Source organism: Gorilla gorilla, chromosome 16 (genome assembly GCF_029281585.2).
Source record: "Gorilla gorilla gorilla isolate KB3781 chromosome 16, NHGRI_mGorGor1-v2.1_pri, whole genome shotgun sequence".
NCBI classification, from domain to species: domain Eukaryota; kingdom Metazoa; phylum Chordata; class Mammalia; order Primates; family Hominidae; genus Gorilla; species Gorilla gorilla.
The window spans coordinates 78,255,449-78,274,644 of NC_073240.2; the positions used below are offsets into that span (position 1 = coordinate 78,255,449).

A 19,196-nucleotide genomic window follows, 5' to 3' on the forward strand; every position below is an offset into this window, starting at 1 on the left:
TTACCTCACAGGACTACTGTGAAGATTACATGAAATGCTAAATATAAACCACTTAGCATAGGGTCTGGCATATAGAGAAAGATCTCAATAAGCGTTATCTCATATACTTTCTGACAAAAACATTCAACAAACTATGACTAAAAGAGAACTTCCTAAACCTGATAATGGGCAGTTATGAAATACCCAGTTAACATCTTACTTGATCCTGAAAGACTGAATGTTTTCACCCTAAGATCAGAAACTAGACAAGGGCTGAGCACAGTGGCTCACATGTATAATCCCAGCACTTTGGGAGGCTAAGGCGGGAGGATCACTTGAGCCCAGGAGTTTGTGACCAGCCTGAGCAACATGGCGAAACCCCATCTCTTCAAAAAAAAAATATAAAAATAAGCTGGGTATGGTGGCGCCTGCCTGTAGTCCCAGCTACTTGAGGGGCAGAGGCAGGAGGATCACCTGAACCCAGGAAGTCAAGGCTGCAGTGAGCCATGTTCACACCACTACACTCCAGCCTGGGCAACAGAGTAAGACCTTGTCTCAAAAAAAAAAAAAAAAAACGGTTTCAGCCAGAGCAGTTAGAGACATGAAAGGGATCTAGATCAGAAAAGAGGTAAAACTATCACTATGACACGATGACATGACCTTACATATTAAAAAGCCCTAAGTAATCTATAAACAACTATTACAATTAACAAATAAGTTCAGCAAGGTTGTGTGATACAAAAATCAATTATATTTCTATATACTAGCAATGAATAATCCAAAAATGAACTTAGAAAAAAAATTTCACTTAGAATACTATTAACAAAATAAAGTACTTAGGAATAAATTTAACAAAAGAATTATAAGACATACACTGAAAATTATAAAACACTGAAAGAAATTAAAGAAGACCTAAATAAATGGAAAAACATCCAGTGTTTACAGATTGGATGACTGACTGTAAAGTCCCCAAACTGATTTAAAGATTCCTGCCTCAGATTCAACACAATCAAAATCTAGCTGGATTTTTTTGTAAAAATTGACAAGCTAATCCAAAAATTCATATGGTAATATAAGCAATCCAGAAGAGCCAAAACAATCTTGAATAAAGTTGGAAGAACTTACACTGCCCAATTTCAAAACTTTATTACAAAACTACAGCAATCAGGACAATGTGGTACTGACGTAAGGATAGACAAATCAATGGAACAGAATTGAAAGTCCAGAAATAAACCCCTACATTTATAGGCAATTGGTTTTCTTTAAGGGTGCCAAGATAATCCGATAGTCAGAGACAACTGGATATCTACATACAAATGAATGAAGCTGAACCCCTACATTACACCACTTATAAAAATTAAGTGAGAATGCGTCACAGACATAAAAATAAGAGGTGAAACAATAAAACTCCTAGAAGAAAACATGAGTATTCCCCAGGACCTTGAATTAGACAATTGTTTCTTAGATACAACACCAAAAGCAACCAAAAAAAAAATGATAAACACTTTTGTGCTTCAAAGGACAATATCAAGAAGTGAAAAGACCCACAGAATAGGAGAAAATATTTGTAAATCATTTCTCATAAGAGATTTGTATCCAGCCAATATATATACACATATAAGTTGATCCTTGAACAACATAGGTTTGAACTGTGTAGGTCCACTTATACGCATTTTTTTCAACCAAACATGGATAAAAAAAGACAGCATTCATGGGATGTGACACTCACCTATACAGAGGACTGACTCTTCTTTATAGGTGGGTTAGTAGGACCAAATGCAGGACTTGACTATGTGTGAATTTTGGTATACACAAGGGTCCTGAAACCAAGTCCCTGAATATACCAAGGCACAACTGTATTTCTATTTAATGTAAATATACATTTATATTATATGTAATATAAATAAACATATATATACAAATAACCTAATTTTAAAATGGCAAAGGATGAAAACAAAAATGTCTTTAAAGCCCCTACCTCTCACCCTATACAAAAATCAACTCACAAAGGGATCAAAGACCTGAAACAATAAAACCACTAGAAGAAGACATAGGGGAAAATGCTCCAGGACACTGGTCTGGGAAAAGATTTTATGATAAGACCTGAAAAGCGCAGGCAACTAAAGCAAAAGAAACAAACGGGATTGCATCAAATTAACTTCTGTACAGCCAATGACACAATCAACAGAGTGAAAAGACAGCCTGTAGAATGGGAGAAAATATTTGCAAACTACTCATCCCACAGGAGATTAATATCCAGAATATACAAGGACAAACATATCAAGGGCAAAAAAAAAAAAAAAAAAAATCTGATTTAAAAATTGGCAAATGATATAAATGAACATTTTTCAAAAGAAGACATACCAGCCTGGGCAACATAATTAGACTCCATCTCCGCAAAAAATTTAAAAAAATTAGCCATCGTGGTACATACCTGTAGTCCTGTCTACTTGGGAGGCTGAGGCAGGAGGATTGCTTGAGCCCAGGAGTTTGAGGCTGCAGTGAACTATAATCATGCCACTGCACTCCAGCGTAGGTACAGAGCCAGACCCTGTCTCAGAAAAACCAAAAACAATCAAAAAAAGAATGAAAAAATGCTCAACATTGCTAATCAAGGAGATGCAAATAAAAACCACACTGAGGTATCATCTCACCCCAATTAGGATGGCAGCTGTTATCAAAAGACAAAAAATAACAAATACTGGTGAAAATGCAGAGAAAAAGGAACTATTATATACTGCTGATGGTAATGTAAACTAGTACAACCACTATGGAGAACAGCAAGAAGGTTCCTCAAAAAACTACAAATAGAATATCATATGATCCAGCAATTTCACTACAGTGAATCTATCCAAAGACAAGACTATCATTATATCAAAGAGACATTTGCACCTCCGTGTTTACTGTAGCACTACTGACAATAGCCAAGATATGAAATCAACCTAGATGTCCAACAGAGGATGAATGGATGAAGAAAATCTGGAATATATATATACCAGAGAATGCTATTTAGTCATGAAGAAAAAAAAAAAAGAAATCCTGTCATTTGCAGCAACATGGATGAGACTGGGACGTTATGCTAAGTAAAATAAGCCAGAAACAAAAAGTTAAATAAACACTGCATGTTCTCACTCATTGGTAGTAGGGAGGGAGGGACAGGGAGAGATTTGTTGAAGAATAAAAAATTACCAATAGATACGAGGAATACGTTCTAGTGTTCTATACCACAGTAAGATGACTATAGTTAACAGTAATATGTAGTTTCAAATAGCTAGGAAGAAAATCTAAAGTTAACAGTAATACGTAGTTTCAAATAACTAGGAAGAGGATATTGAACATTCCCAACACAAAGAAATGATAAATGTCTGAGATGATGGATATGTTAATAACTCTATCTGATCACTAACATATATGTACTAAAACATCACTATGTATCTATGAATATGTACAATTACTGTCAATTAAAAACTAAAAAAAGAAAAAGAAAATGTTCGAATAGCCAATAAGCATATTAAAAAAGTTCATAATAAGTCACTAGGGAAATACAAATCAAAACCACCATATACCACTTCACATCCATTGAGTGGCTATATTAAACAAAACAAAACAAACCCAGACAATGTTAAGTATTGGCAAGGATATGGAGAAATCAAAACCCTCATTCATTGCTAGTAGGAATGTAAAAAGGTACCGTCTTTTTAGAAAATAGTTTGGCAGTTCCACAAAATGTTAAACACGGAGTTATTAAATGACCTAGCCATTCTACTGTTAGGTATATATCCAAGAGACATGAAACCCTATGTCCACCCAAAAACTTATACACAAATAAGTGTTCACAGCAGAATTTTCATAATAGCCAAAAAAGTGGAAACAACCCAAATGTCCAACAACTGATAAATGGATAAATGAAATATGGCATATAGATATTGTGGATGAAAAAAAAAAAGAAAAAAAAAGTGTGACTTTTTATTTTATTTATTTATTTATTTATTTTTTTAGACGGAGTCTCACTCTGTCACCCAGGCTGGAGTGCAATAGTGTGATCTTGGCTCACTGCAACCTCCGCCTCCTGGGTTCAAGCGATTCTCCTGCCTCAGCCTCCCAAGTAGCTGGGATTACAGATGCTCACCACCACACCCAGCTAAATTTTGTAGTTTTAGTGAAGACAGGGTTTCACCATGTTGGCCGGGCTGGTCTCGAACTCCTGACCTCAGGTGATCCACCTGCCTCAGCCTCCCAAAGTGCTGGGATTACAGGCATGAACCACCATGCCAGACCACTTTTTTTAGCTTGATCATAAACAATTATAGTCTTTACCTGGCAGGCTTCACAGGAGAAAACTGCCCTCCCCACACCAGATTTGGTGCATACCTGGTGCACTGACATCTCTAAAGCAAGCTACAGTCAAGACTCAGGTATTCCTAAATGGCCATGCTCTTTACCGTATCTACATTAGTAGCCCAGGTACCTTCATTCAGAAGTCTCTGTGGCCTTTAACTGAGGCCTTTCCTTAGGCAACTATGGAGAGGCCTCCTCAACAGAGGGAAAACACTAAAAACACTTTCCTCCACTCTGACTCAGTACCTTCCTCCACTCCTAGCCTTTGCACCTTTTCCTCCAACCCACCCTAGATCTATAAAACAGCAGGAACCTTTTGCTGGGGGCTCCCTCAGCATTGAGAAAATCCCCACCTCTGTGTTGATCCACTTGCACTTTCTCAGCTTTAACTTCTTGCTTATCCTAATTCAGTAAGTGATTAAAGTAATTCAGCTCTGTGTCCCCAGCTAAGCTCCTGACACTATGGAATATTATTCAGTCATAAAAAGGAATCAAGGTTCATCCATGCTTCAACAGGGATGAAGCTTAAAAACTTTATGTTAAATGAAAGAAATTAGTCACAGAAGACAACATATTGTGCAACTCCATTTACATAAAATGTCCACATTAGGCAGAAAATAAATTAATAGCTGAGGGGAGGGAGGAATGAGTAGAGACTGCTAATGAGTACTTTTAAGAGTGATGAAAGGCCAGGCAGGTGGCTCACACCTGTAATCCCAGCACTTTGGGAGGCCGAGGTGGGAGGATCACTTGAGGTTAGGAGGTCAAGACCAGCCTGGACAACATGGTGAAACCCTGTCTCTATTAAAAATACAAAAATTAGCCAGGCATGGTGGCACACACCTGTAATCCCAGCTACTGGGGAGGCTGAGGTAGGAGAACTGCTTGAACTCGGGAGGCAGAGGTTGCGGTGAACCAAGATGTTGCCACCGCACTCCAGCTTGGGCGAAAGAGACTCCATCTCAAAGAAAAAAATGAGTGATGAAAATATTCCAAAATTAGACTGTGGTGATGGTTGCACATCTCTGTAAATATAATAAAAACTATTGAATTTTACACTTTAAAAGGGTGGAATTTATGGCATGGAAATTATTTCTCAGTAAAGATATAATATGAATACATGATGTTAGTGTTCATATCATATCTAGACCACTATTGCTCTGTAAATGAGTTTGTAAAATAATCCTTAAGGAATGTAGATACTGAAGGACTCAGAGTAGAAGACTGACAGGCTGACATTTTTTTAAAGAAAAAAATAATCTGTTGACAATGATAAAAATGGCTGACAGAGCAGTCAGACTCAAGGTGGAGAGACTTACAAAGGTGTATTTGGAAAAATTTTAACAAGAAGAGGACTTGAGCCAAGACAGGTAAGAAACGGGAAAAGGCTATGATCCTACCTTTAGAGTGGAATGCTATCTATAGAAGCTTTCTGTAAAAGGGAAGCTTTCTATAGAAGGCAACTATTAACCTATATCCTTATTACAGAGGCTCCCAAACAGGCAACTACAGAAAGTCATCAAGTCCAAGAGAGTAGAGTGGTAGAAAGCTCTTAATAACGGCCCATTAAAATAGCAGTTGTTTTAATCTATGATTTAACTAATGGAAGACTTGTCTTCAAAAATATTAGATTATAATGCCAATATATTCTCAAGTATATCAGAGAACAGTAGTATGAATTTCGTCTTTGAGTATTAAAGATAAAGAAAAAGTTCACTCAAAAGTATTTTATCACTAGAACAAGTTTCATTTATTTCAAATGTCTTATAAACATGCTTAAAAGTAAGCATACTCTATATGTAGTTTTAAAAGTTTCCTATTAAAACACTCAGAGGAAAAGATATTTGATATTGCCTTAAATTTTTTCAAAAACAATTCTTTCTCATTATAAAATATATATTAAAAGGCAAATGAATTCATAAATTATCTCACCTTTGGTTTTTAGATAAACCACAAAGAAATGTCTACAGCATCAGTTCCAGTTTGGGCAGATACCTGAATTGTAAAAAACAAACAGAAAAAGACATGGTCAATACGGTTGAATCTGAGTATGGAAATTTAATTATTTCAATAGAACCCTAACTTGATCATTTACCTCCTAAATTTTTATGTCTAAGCTGTTCTTTAGATATCTATAGAATGTCAAGAATTAAGAAATTCTCCTGGACTTTCTATTGCCTTTGATTAATGTTCGTATTTCTTGAAATTAAAAGTATATCAAAACAGGCCGGGCACGGCGGCTCACACCTGTAATCCCAGCACTTTGGGAGGCTGAGGTGGGCAGGTCACCTGAGGTCAGGTGTTTGAGAGCAACCTGGCCAATGTGGCGAAACCCTGTCTCTACTAAAAATACAAAAAAATTAGCTGGACATGGTGGTGTGTGCCTGTAGTCCCAGCTACTCGGGAGGCTGAGGCAGGAGAAACGCTTGAACCCGGGAGGCGGAGGTTGCAGTGAGCCAAGGTCATGCCACTGCACTGCAGCATGGGCGATAGAGCAAGACTCCGCCTCAAAAAAAAAAAAGATATCAAAACATGTACTACATAAACAGGAGGAAAAAATCAATCTCCTTCATCAACTCAATTCTTCAAAAGAAAGTATTTTCTACAGTTTACACTCCCTATATTATGATTGCCCATCCTCATAGAAAATACAGAACTTAAAAATCTGGAAATGTAAAAGTAAATCAATAGCACGTTTATAAAACCTAAGCAAATAAGTAAATTAAATAAAACCAATGTCTACTAAGTATGAAAAATGGAAAAAATGTTCTCTACATTAGCAAAGAAAATAAAATTAAAATGAGATATCATCTTTGATCAATGAAATTATAATTGTTTTAGAAATAAGATTATAGTCATTGGCACCCTTCCAGTTCTTCTCCTTACCAGACTCATGGTAAGATTGCACCTCACTGCCCTCTTTCAACTTAGGTGTAGAAACATGACTTGCTTTAGCCACTGAAATGTACACAGATGTGATGTTACACATTTCTAAGTATAAGCTTTAAGACCAACTACACAACTTACAGACCTCCCAGCTACTGCAGTCATTATGGAGTTCACTAAATGTCTCTGAAGAGAAAAAAACAACCCTGCTGACATGTATTAGACATGTAACATGAGCAAGAAATAAACTTTGTTGTATTATGCAACTGAGATTTTTAGGACTGTTTGTTACTACAGCACAATCTAGGCTATACTGACAGCTACAAGTGATAACGTAATATAATAATATATAATATTATAATAATGTAATATAACAGGCATTTTTGTACACTGTTCATAGGAATTTAAATTGGTAAATTTGTTTTTGTTTTTCGGGTTTTTCTGAGACAGGATCTTGCTCTGTCACCTAGGCTGGAGTACAGTGGCGTGATCACAGCTCGCTGCAGCCTAGACCTCCCAGGCTTGAGTGACCCTTCTACCTCAGCATCCTGAGTAGCTGGGACTACACAGGTGCCCACCACCAAGCCCTGCTAATTTTTGTATTTTTTGTAGAGGTGGGGTTTTGCCATGTTGTCCACCCAGACTGGTCTTGAACTACTGGGCTCAAGCAATCCACATGCCTCAGCCTCCCAAAGTGCTGGGATTACAGGCATGATCCATACGCCCAGCAATTGGTAAAATCTTTCTGGAATCCCAGCACTTTGGGAGGCCGAGGCAGGTGGATCACGAGGTCAGGAGATGGAGACCATCCTGGCCAACATGGTGAAACCCCGTCTCTACTAAAATACAAAAAATTAGCTGGGTGTGGTGGTGTGCACCTGTAATCCCATCTACTCAGGAGGCTGAGGCAGGGAAATCGCTTGAACCCGGGAGGCAGAGATTGCAGTGGGCCGAGATAGCGCCACTGTACTCCAGCCTGGCGACCGGGCGAGACTCCATCTCAAAAAAGAGCTAGAAGCAAACTAAAAGTACAAATGATTTGCTAAATAAGCTAGAATATTAAGCAATCATTAAAACTGCTTATCAAAGATGCTTAATGACTAACAGAGGAAACTGTGTAAAGGGCATACATAGGAACTCTCTGTACTGTCTACTCAATTTTTTCATGTACATGATTCAAGAACAGGTAAAACTAACTAATCTCCACTGACAGAAAGTAGGTAAGTTATTGCAGGAACCAAAGGTTGTATGAAAGAATTGACTGCAAAGGGGCTTAAGAGAAGCTTTTAAGAGTGATTAAAATGTTCTATATCTTGATTATGGCGGTTGTCAATAGGATATACACATTAGTCAAAACCCCTCAAACTGTACTGCACATAAATAATTTTACTAAAGTGGATTTTAAAAGTAAAATAAAAATGCTTAATGATAGGAAAATGCTCATCTGTTGGGTAATTTGAAATGTGTAATACATAAATTTGCATAGAAGAGGCTACAAATACATACAATGTTAATAGTGCTTTGCTTTGCATAAATATTACATAGGTAGTTTTCATTTTTCCTTAAGTTATGTACTTTCAAAATGCTCTAAGTAAGTATGTATTTTTATGTTTATTTGGTGGTATTTTATTGAGAACCAGAGCTTAAGCCTAGAATAAGCTTGAGGTTTTAATAATTTATTCATTCAGTATTCATTACATGCCTCCATGTACAAACAGCATTCTAAGTGGTAGAGGGATACCTCCAAGCTTGGGTATGTTTCTCCAAGGTTCAGCTAGATGGGCCTTTCAAGTGATCACCATTGCCGGTGAATGTGGAAGCATCAACTATCATCTGTAAACCACATCTGTTTATAATCTTTACACTGGCAAATGACAGGTAAGTTGTGACTATAACAACTGTTTGGATTCATGATTATCTGTTTACCTAATCTTCCTGAAAATAAGCTTAAATTTTCTACAGTGTTTAATATGTAATATACAACATATATTTAGAATGTATTATAATGTGTGAATGTGTTTATAAGAATCTGTATTGATAACTAATCATTTAAAAATGTTATGAGTTTTGAGCATTTATTTACTTAAAAAATTAAAAGTTGTGGGCCAGGCGTGGTGGCTCATGCCTGTAATCCCAGCAATTTACGAGGCCAAGGCGGGCAGATCACCTGAGGTCAGGAGTTCCAGACCAGCCTGGCCAACATTATGAAACCCCGTCTCTACAAAAATACAAAAAAAATTAGCAGGGCATGATGGCAGGTGCCTGTAATCCTAGCTACTAGGGAGGCTGAGGCGGGGGAATTGCTTGAACCCAGGAGGCGGAGGTTGTAGTGAGCTGAGATCACGCCACTGTACTCCAGCCTGGGCGACAGAGCAAGATGCCATCTCAAAAAAAAAAAAAAAGAGTTAAAAGTTTTACCACTGTAAAAACTGCTTGAGGGTTTAAAACTCTAAGAAATTGTAGAAAAATATAAATGAAACATAGAAAGCAATAAGTAAGACAATGGAGACAAAGCATTAAGCAAAGAGCAAGAAGTGTTTGATTAATCAAATAGAAATACTGGATACATATCATTAACAAATTGTAATCAACAAGTAAAAATATAGTGAGAAAATACTTGTTTCGTGTTCAGCAGTGAGTGTAGCAATTCAAGATACTGGGGACAAGGGATTATGACTATATGCAGGGGACTATATGCACTAACTTCTCATGACAGAAAAATCTGAGATAACTACTCCATTATAGGGAATACACATGAAGCAAAAGAGAAAGAACACATATAGAAGAATCTAATCCAGAACTGATTTTAAACCAGTGATCACTGAAATTAAATCACTATGTTTAATTATAACTATACAATATGTTGCCTTCTCAAGTTTGACATTTGCACTTACATGTTGTACTCAAAAAGTATAAAACTTCATAATTTACAATAAAATACAAATAAAATGCACTATTTATACTGATAACCATTAAGAAGCACTAAAATAATGTGTGCTAATCAGGTTACAGCTAGTAAAGATGAGTAAAATAGTCTCAGACATTAAGGATACAACACAGAAAATATTTGTATGTGAATCACGGTACAGATAGTAAAGATGAATAGACTCAGACACCAGGAAGTTTTCATAGCACTTAGAAAGATAGCACAAACCTAAAACACAAAATTGCCAACACTACAGGAATGCAAATGGAGAGTTCTTGTTAAGTATTAGCTTCTCGACCCTTAGAAAATACAACCTATGAGTCGTCACTGAAAATACAGACAGATGGGAAAACACCATCACCAAGTTGGTCTTGGTTTTCTAAATTCTAGAAATCATATGTGCAGGAACAAGTACCCTAATCAACTAAATCAGTGGTCAAACTATAGCCTAAGAGCCAAATCCAGCCCAGGGCCTGTTTTTGTCTGATTTATGAGCTAAGAATGGTTTTTACATATTTAAAGGGCCATAAACAAACAAGAATATGCAACAGAGGTAGTATATTGCCACAAAGTTTAAAAGTTTAAAGGGGATCTTTACAGAGGTCTGCTGACTTCTGAACTAAATAATTCATAAATGGATGAAACAGGTCTTAGTGGTGGCTCTGATCCAAAGATTTGAACTGTGCCATGGCATCATAGTATATTAGAACTGGAAGGAGGCATGAAGACCATCTTTCCTTCCCATGATATTGCAAAGGTGCTGACTATGGCTCATAGGTTTCCATCTTCTGGATCTACTGTATCCTGGGTCAAAAGTGCTTTACATCTCACCACAACACTGGCTCCCTTTTCCTTTAGTGAAGTAATCTGGGAATTAAAAAAAGAGGTACAACAGAGTAAGTACACTCTCCTCCAACTCTCCACTGAGCCTTTCCTACACACAACTAATCAACTAAAAGTGAATCGCTGATGACCTTCATATTTTACTAATTCAGCATCAAAGATCATTTCCTATTCTCCCCACTTCATCTCCCCACTTCATCTCCCTCTACTCTACTTAGATATTCTCTAAACCAAGCAAATTAATCTACTAGCATTCCTGAAAAAGCATCTGTTTTGTCCTATGGACCTTGGTCTATGTGGTTTCTCTCCTATGGACATGACTTCCTTTCTCCACCTATCCAAATTCCTTCCATCCTTCATGGCCCAATTTGACATCCATGATACCTTTGGAAAGCTTATAATCCAATAGGAAACAGAGGTCAGGTACACACAAAAAAGTTTAAAAAATCTTGAAAGTTGTAATAAATAAAATGTTATAAAATTCCAAGAAGCAAAATGTCACCTCAGGGGAAAATGTTTAGGTACCACCTTGGGAAAGTCTTTGAGTAAGATATGAAAAAGAGCAGAGAAGAAAAAGGGACGTTCCAGGCAGTGGAAATGAGCAAAGGTACAAAAGGGATAATTTCTTATAGTAGTGATTCTCATCTTTTTGTTTCCCTAGATTTACCTCTAACCAAGTGATGACACAGAGAATGCCCTCAATTTCTAAAGTCCCTTTCCTACCCATAATTTTGAATGTTACCAAAACCCACAGATTTAATGTGCTAATCAGTTAATCAAAATTCAATGTAGACAGTCTATTTCTGCATATGTCTTCAGATAACTTTTGTGAACATAAAAATCCAACACATCGAGCCAGGCACGGTGACTCATGCCTGTAATCTCAACACTTTGGGAGGCTGAAGCAGGCGGATAATGAGGTCAGGAGATCGAGACCATCCTGGCCAAAATGGTGAAATCCCAACTCTACTAAAATACAAAAAATTAATCAGGTGTGGTGGCCCACTCCTGTAGTCCCAGCTACTCAGGAGGCTGAGGTAGGAGAATCGATTGAACCCAGGAGGCGGAGGTTGCAGTGAGCTGAGATTGCGCCACTGCACTCCAGCCTGGCAACAGAGCAAGACTCCATCTCAAAAAAAAGAAAGAAAGAAAGAAAGAAAGAAAGAAAGAAAGAAAGAAAGAAAGAAAGAAAGAAAGAAAGATCCAACACATCTACAAAATCAAATATAAATTCTGTGACTTTAAGGCTGAATTATGTTATTTTCATATCATTAATCAAACCAAAAGGGCTGAAAGTAAAAACTTCATTATTTTGGTTACCTTTTCACTAAGTAATTTTATTCTATGGATAGCAACCTTTCACATTCTGGTTCACTCCAAACCTAGGGCATAGTAGATGCTACCTAAATACCTGTTGAATTAATAATATTGGAACATAATATATATTTCACTGAAAATATTCCTTCCTTTAATTATGCAGTATAATAGAAAGTAGAGAGAAGGAACATTAACTGAAAGTGTTGTAAAAGTGAAGCCATCAAAAAACTTAAAACAATTATTTCAAAACCATCTTTGAAACAAATAATCTATTCACATGTAACTCAGATCTTTATTGTAGCCTTTGTTGTAACACTACACACATACCACCACCACCACCACCACCACCACCACCATCATCATGACATTTTTTTCTAAACACAGCTTGAGGAAGGAAACCATATAATTTGATTAACAGAAGCTGGGCGCAGTGGCTCATGCCTGCAATCCTAGCATTTTGGGAGGCCAAGGCGGGAGGATCACTCGAGGTCCAGAGTTCAAGACCAGTCTGGCCAACATGGTGAAATGCCGTCTCTACTAAAAATACAAAAATTAGCCAGGCGCAGTGGCACACACCTGTAATTGCAGCTACTCAGGAGGCTGAGACAAGAGAATTGCTACAAGGAGGTGGAGGTTGCAGTGACCTGAGGTCGCGCCACTGCGCTCCAGCCCGGGAGACAGAGCAAGACTCTGTCCCAAAAAAATAAATAAAACTAAAAACAAAACAGAAAAGTCACTTATTCATCTTTGTATTTCACGTAATTCCTAGCACATAATGGGTACTTTAAAATCACTCATTGAGTTGAACAGTCATAGAGAAAATGTTTTCTCTGCTCTCCATGACTTCACTATATTTCAAAGGTATAAGGCAACAACTCTGGCAATAAAAGCAGAACTTACACTACTATGAAAGCCTGACTTATTTCAAGAGTTCTCTGGTACGAGAAGAGATATCCAATAGATGTGTTCCCTAATTACACAAGTATAAGAAGATGCATTGCTCCACTGCTGTCAATTTGCTATATTTAGTAGGCTCTGAATTGAATTATTCAAGCATGTACAAATATAACCTTAAAGGGGTCCACATACTTGCTCCTGACAATCTGGATACAAAAGCTGCCATTCAGATAAAAGATGACAGGCAACAAGAATCTGACAGGCCAGCAATTTACTGCATTTTCTGCACATTTGAATTTGTAGCCCTCCATAGCCATTAAGCAAAATTAGTTTCATGATGTCAGCCAAAAAGCCTCATGGGCAGCAGTTTTATGTCATTAAAAAAACTACCGTCCTCAATCTGTTTGAATCTGTGTTTGCTCATTAGAAGCCTCTCAATGAATCAGAAGCGAGGGTTTAATCACACTCTTGCTCTATGAATATTTAGTATAGCCCTGAACTATAACAAATTCCTATTCTACCTTTCCCTGTATCTAAAATAGTTTAGATATGGTTGAAGAACCTAAGTATCAGACAGGCTAGCAGTTCTCAACTGATATGGTTCGGATCTGTGTCCCCGCTCAAATCTCATGTCAGATTGTAATCCCCAATGTTGGAGGTGGGGCCTGGTGGGAGGTGATTGGATCATGGGGGCAGTTTCTAATGGTTTAGCACCATCCCCCTAGTACTGTTCTCATGATAAGAGCTCTCACAAGATCTGGTTGTTTAAAAGTGTGTAGCACCTTCCTCCTCTCTCTCTCTCTCTTTATGCCTGCTTCCCTTGGCCTTCCGCCATGATTATAAGTTTCCTGAAGCCTCACCAGAACCCTAGCAGATGGCCAGCTTCCTATACAACCCGAGGAACCATGAACCAATTAAACCTCTTTTCTTTATAAATTACCCAGTCCAGGTATTTCTTTATAGCAGTGCAAGAATGAACTAATACATCTATCAAAAACTGAGCAATTTCGAAACTATAAATGTGATCTTAATATGTATTTATCCAATTTAAAAAGCAAGTGTCAGAGAAAAACTTCATCCTCTCCTGCTCCTAACTGTTGATCTCTGAATCCACTATGCTCTCTTATGCCCCTATGCCTTTGAAATTGTTATTTTCCCCTTTGCTTGTTTAGAATCTCCTCCTTAAACCTGTCTGGCAAGTTTCTACTCATTATGGAAGTCTTCCCTGGTTTTCCCAAAAAAGATTCAGGCAATCTTCCCCTATGCACATTTATATACTTACATAAGTACCTCTCAAACTATATCATAACTGTCTCTTATGGTTAGAGAACAGTAAGCTCTCTAAAGGCAATGACTGAACACCTCTTGGCAGAACTAATATTGAACTGGTACACACCAACAGAGCCTGAAGGGTCATACTTAAGTACTGAAATACTTCCGTAACATAGTCTGGTAAAGTGTCACTGCCTCAAATTCCACCAGTCCTATAGGTGCCTACTGATGGCCCAGTCTCCCCACCACCACTACAACCCAGCAGGTAAAACAAGAAAGCCTGACACAGCATAAAGGATGAAGGGGTTCTTCAAGATCATGATCCAGTGCTACAGCCATCTTAACTGGTTGGTGCCTATTTTGTACTTACTGGTAAATACTTTAAATATCACTCCTGCCTCTTCATAGCCAAAGCACAGGACACTGCCTAGCTTATCAGGCTTCTAATTCTTTGGCAAAATAATAAATGAAGACATACCAGGTCTATCAATGGCCCAGGGTCAAGGGGCATGCTGTCAAAACTATGCAGACAATGATCAGTGATCAGACTGTCAAGAAAAATCCAGATACTAAAGTACTAGAAAAGAAAATGGTCAAGTCTGTCTATTCTCTGTGTTTGCCTTCAGCATTTGATAAAATAAATTGCTTATCTTGATGATGTGCAAAAAAATCTTCAATGTGATACTTTATAGAGAATATAATTCAAGTATTTTTAATGTTTTTAAATAAAGTTTAAAAGCAAAGTTTCTATAAAGTAAGTCTCCATAACATACCACAAACAGTGATCATTAAACTCTAATCAGTGTCTTGGATAGGAACACAAGTATCACTAAAGGAGGAGCACAGTGATTAATTCAAATGGATAGGAAAAGGCAAGAATGAGAAGAGTCAGTTAATTATAAATGGCATGTCTAATTACAGATTTTGCTAGGGGCTTCAGATACTTCTAATTAGTTTTACTAGGTATATTAATTATAAACAGAATACCATGAGAGAATTTTCTAATCACAGAAATGTACCTAGAACGTAAAATCAGAGTTTATCTTTATAATTTAATAATTAAATGTTCAATAATGTATAATTATTTTGAAAGTCATCAATAAAATATATATCACACTAAAATCAAGTTACTCAGAATATTGCTAAGGTGGTGACAGAGTCTTTAAAACATCCATAGGGGAGCAAGTGTGTAGCTGAAGGAAGGATGAACATGTAGCTTCAATAATAAGAATTTTGAACTTATAAATGGTGATATAACAATCTTTTTAGGCTCCTTCCTTTCTGGTAAATACTTTAAATATCACTTTTTAATACTTTAAAATTTTCTGGTAGAAAAATTGTCTTTTATTCATGCTGTAGGCAGTTTCAGAGAGCCATATGATTAAAATGTTAAAAATAAAGATGGAAGGGATAAATAGCAGCAAGAGAAGCTTATCTAATTTCAACACTATCTTATTAAGATCAATCTTTAATTTAAAACAAAACAAAACCTTGCTGTGCTATACACTATATTAATGAAAAATTCCACAAGGTGACAAAATCTCAAACAGGAAGCATAATGTGTTTACTAAGGACAAATTAAGAAAAACCATTCTGATTTTTTGGTATTTGTATTAAAGTAAAAACTTAGAAAAGAGGAGAAAAATTAAAGACCATGATGTATTTCAACTTTAAGAAAAGCTTTTAAAGTCCCACTAATCTTAAATTAAAACAATCAGGTAAATTATTCTGGTTATTAGCACTAACATGAATTTAAGCAGAAAATATATACAAAGAAAATGTAACTAATAGTTACAGTATCTACCATTTATTGAACACCAATATACTATCCCAGGCAGAATGCAAGGTGCTTTACCTAAATTGTTAATTTTCACAACCATCTAACTTGGCAGATACTATCATCCCTACCTTACTGATGATGAGTTGGTATTAAAAATAATCTCGCCACAGTCAGCTAGTAAGTGGCAAAGATTCAAATTCATAGTTGACTACCCCACAGCCTCTGTGCTGGCCACTACACCCCACTAACTGACCAGATGGCCTCAATGTAGTTAAAGTAAGCCAAGGTAGCACTGAAGTTCCATGGTGTATAAGCTGTACTAGATGGATGAAGTTAAGGCTTCAATCTACTATTCCAATGAATGTGACTATCTGAATATCTAAGGAAAACAATATAATTTAGTAATTACACTTCTGACCCTGATTTGGGAAATCAAGGATGTAGCCAGTTGGCTTAAGAGCTATCACAAAATTCTATTTTCATTAAACTCACTTTGATCCAAATAATGAAAAATTAAGCACTTAGATCCACAAGTAAAAGGACTCAATCAGGACCGATATAAGTTAAAAATAAATGTAGTAATAGGCCAGGCGCGGTGGCTCACGCCTGTAATCCCAGCACTTTGGGAGGCCGAGGCAGGTGGATCACGAAGTCAGGAGATCGAGACCATCCTGACTAACACGGTGAAACCCCATCTCTACTAAAAAAAAACAAAAAAAATTAGCCGGACGCGGTGGCGGGGGCCTGTAGTCCCAGCTACTCGGGAGGCTGAGGCAGGAGAATGGCGGGAACCCGGGAGGCGGAGCCTGCAGTGAGCCGAGATCGCGCCACTGCACTCCAGCCTGGGAGACAGAGCGAGACTCCGTCTCAAAAATACATAAATAAATAAATAAATAAATGTAATAATAAAAATAAATGAGTTTGATTAACACAATTTATTTTAAAAAAAACTTTCTCCAACTTTTTTGAACACATATAACAAAAAAGAAAATGTACAGTTCACTTAAAAAAATCAGGCAACTTGAAACTCTTCTGAATAAATGAGCATCAATAAAAAAAATTACCATATACCTAACAAAGGCACACAACAAACATTTAACAAACAAGTTAATGACTTGGCTAAATGAAGATTAAAAAGTGAAAACGGGGAAAACAAGGAAAATTAAGGGAAGAGTTGATCTTTCTCCAAGTTCCTTCTCACATAAATACTACCTGCTCTATATTTCCCAGGAAGTTGGTTAAGGGGTGGGGGGTGGGGGGGGAAGTACCTGCTCTTGAGGTTCTTTACTAAAAACAGTCCTTCAGAATATACCTACCCTAGCAGAACTCTCCTCCTCATATTGTGGCTAAGGAAATATCACCTCTCTCCTAAGAGAAGGTCTAACATCCAAAATAATATCCTTCCTTGTCCTGAACAGCCTCTTTCTGGAAACATTTTCAATCCCTCTACATCCCACAGCATATTTCGAAGACACACTTTTCTGGTTTTCTAAATTGAATATTATTTATTATTTAATCATCATAATGAAAAATTTAAAGAGTGGTTTATGATATACAGAAACTCTGACACAATAAGGATATTTTATAGTGCAAATATAATTCTCATTTTAAAAACACAAGCATCCTTCACAAAGATTGTTCCATTTGAAAAGAATTTTTTAAGGCTTTTTTATGTAAGCTATTTTCTACTTTTTTATTTGAAAGAAACCATGCCTTTAACAAAAGCTGTATTACAGTTACACATCTCTTACCAACAGGGATACATTCTGAGAAATTCATCAGTAGGTGATCATTGTGCAAACATCGTAGACTGTATTTACACAAACCTATATAGTATAGCCTACTATACCCACAGGCTATTTAATAGAGCCTATGGCTCCTAGACTACAAACCTGTACAGCATGTTACTATATTGAATACTGTAGGCAATAACAATGGTATTGGTGTATCTAAACACAGACAAGGGGCTGGGGGCAGTGGCTCATGCCTGTAATCCCAACACTTTGGGAGACCAAGGTGAGAGGATCACTTGAGCCCTGTCTGAGACCAACCTAGGCAACATAAGGAGACCCCATCTCTACAAAAATGTTTTAAAAATTAGCTGGGCATGGTAGCACATGCCTGTGGTCCCAGCTGATCAGGAGGCTGAGGTGGAGGATTGCTTAAGCCAGAAAGGTGGAGTCTGCAGTGGGCAGTGATTGAGCCACTGCATTCCAGCCTGGGGAACAGAGTGAGACTCTGTCTCAAAAAATAAAATAAAACACAATTACAGATAAACATAGACAAGGTGTGGGAAAAATACAATGTTTTATATACTCTTTTTTTTTGAGATGGAGTCTCACTCTGTTGCCCAGGCTGGAGTACAATGGCACGATCTCAGCTCACGGCAACCTCCAGCTCACTGCAACCTCCGCCTCCCAGGTTCAAGCGATTCTCCTGCCTCAGCCTCCCAAGTAGCTGGGACTACAGGTGTGCACCATCACACCTGGCTAATTTTTGTATTTTTAGTAGAGATGGGGTTTTACCATGTTGGCCAGGCTAGTCTCAAACTCTTGACCTCAGGTGATCTGCCCACTTTGGCCTCCCAAAGTGCTGGGATTACAGGCGTGAGCCACCATGCCAGGCCAACAATGTTATACTCTTCTGTGGTCCTCGTTGACCAAAACTTTGTCATTCCATGCATAACTGTATTTACAACTCTTACCTGGTTAGTGCCTGGAATAACTTCCTGAATCTCATCTACTGTATCACCTGCTGATTCAAAAATCACCTTAGAGCCCAACTCCTTTACTTCACCTAATAAAACTTACTGAGCTTGGACATGTAAAAACCACATGTGGTATATTTTCTTCCAGTGCAACAATGCCTATGAGACTGGGCAAGCTGAGACCAAGAGTGATCTCTCCTCTTCATACCAAACAACTAGCCTATCATTTGAATATGCTATTATCTTACACA

General features: G+C 37.4%; 1 protein-coding gene across 49 annotated transcripts in view; it reads right to left on the minus strand.

The window, feature by feature from the left end:
- PEAK1 (pseudopodium enriched atypical kinase 1) overlaps positions 1 to 19,196 on the minus strand; it is a 310,954-nt gene that overhangs the window by 249,579 nt on the left and 42,179 nt on the right. For 25 of the 49 annotated variants that reach the window (XM_055363883.2, XM_055363879.2, XM_063699062.1 and 22 more), the window contains exons 2-3: positions 6,250 to 6,312; positions 2,414 to 2,530 (exon numbers count right to left, since the gene is read on the minus strand). The exons of 2 other annotated variants lie outside the window; for them this stretch is intronic. The gene's annotated coding sequence lies outside the window, so the exon portion shown is untranslated. The remainder of the gene's footprint in view (positions 1 to 2,413; positions 2,531 to 6,249; positions 6,313 to 19,196) is intronic. 22 more of the 49 variants (XM_019011089.4, XM_063699071.1, XM_063699070.1 and 19 more) reach the window with 1 other exon arrangement.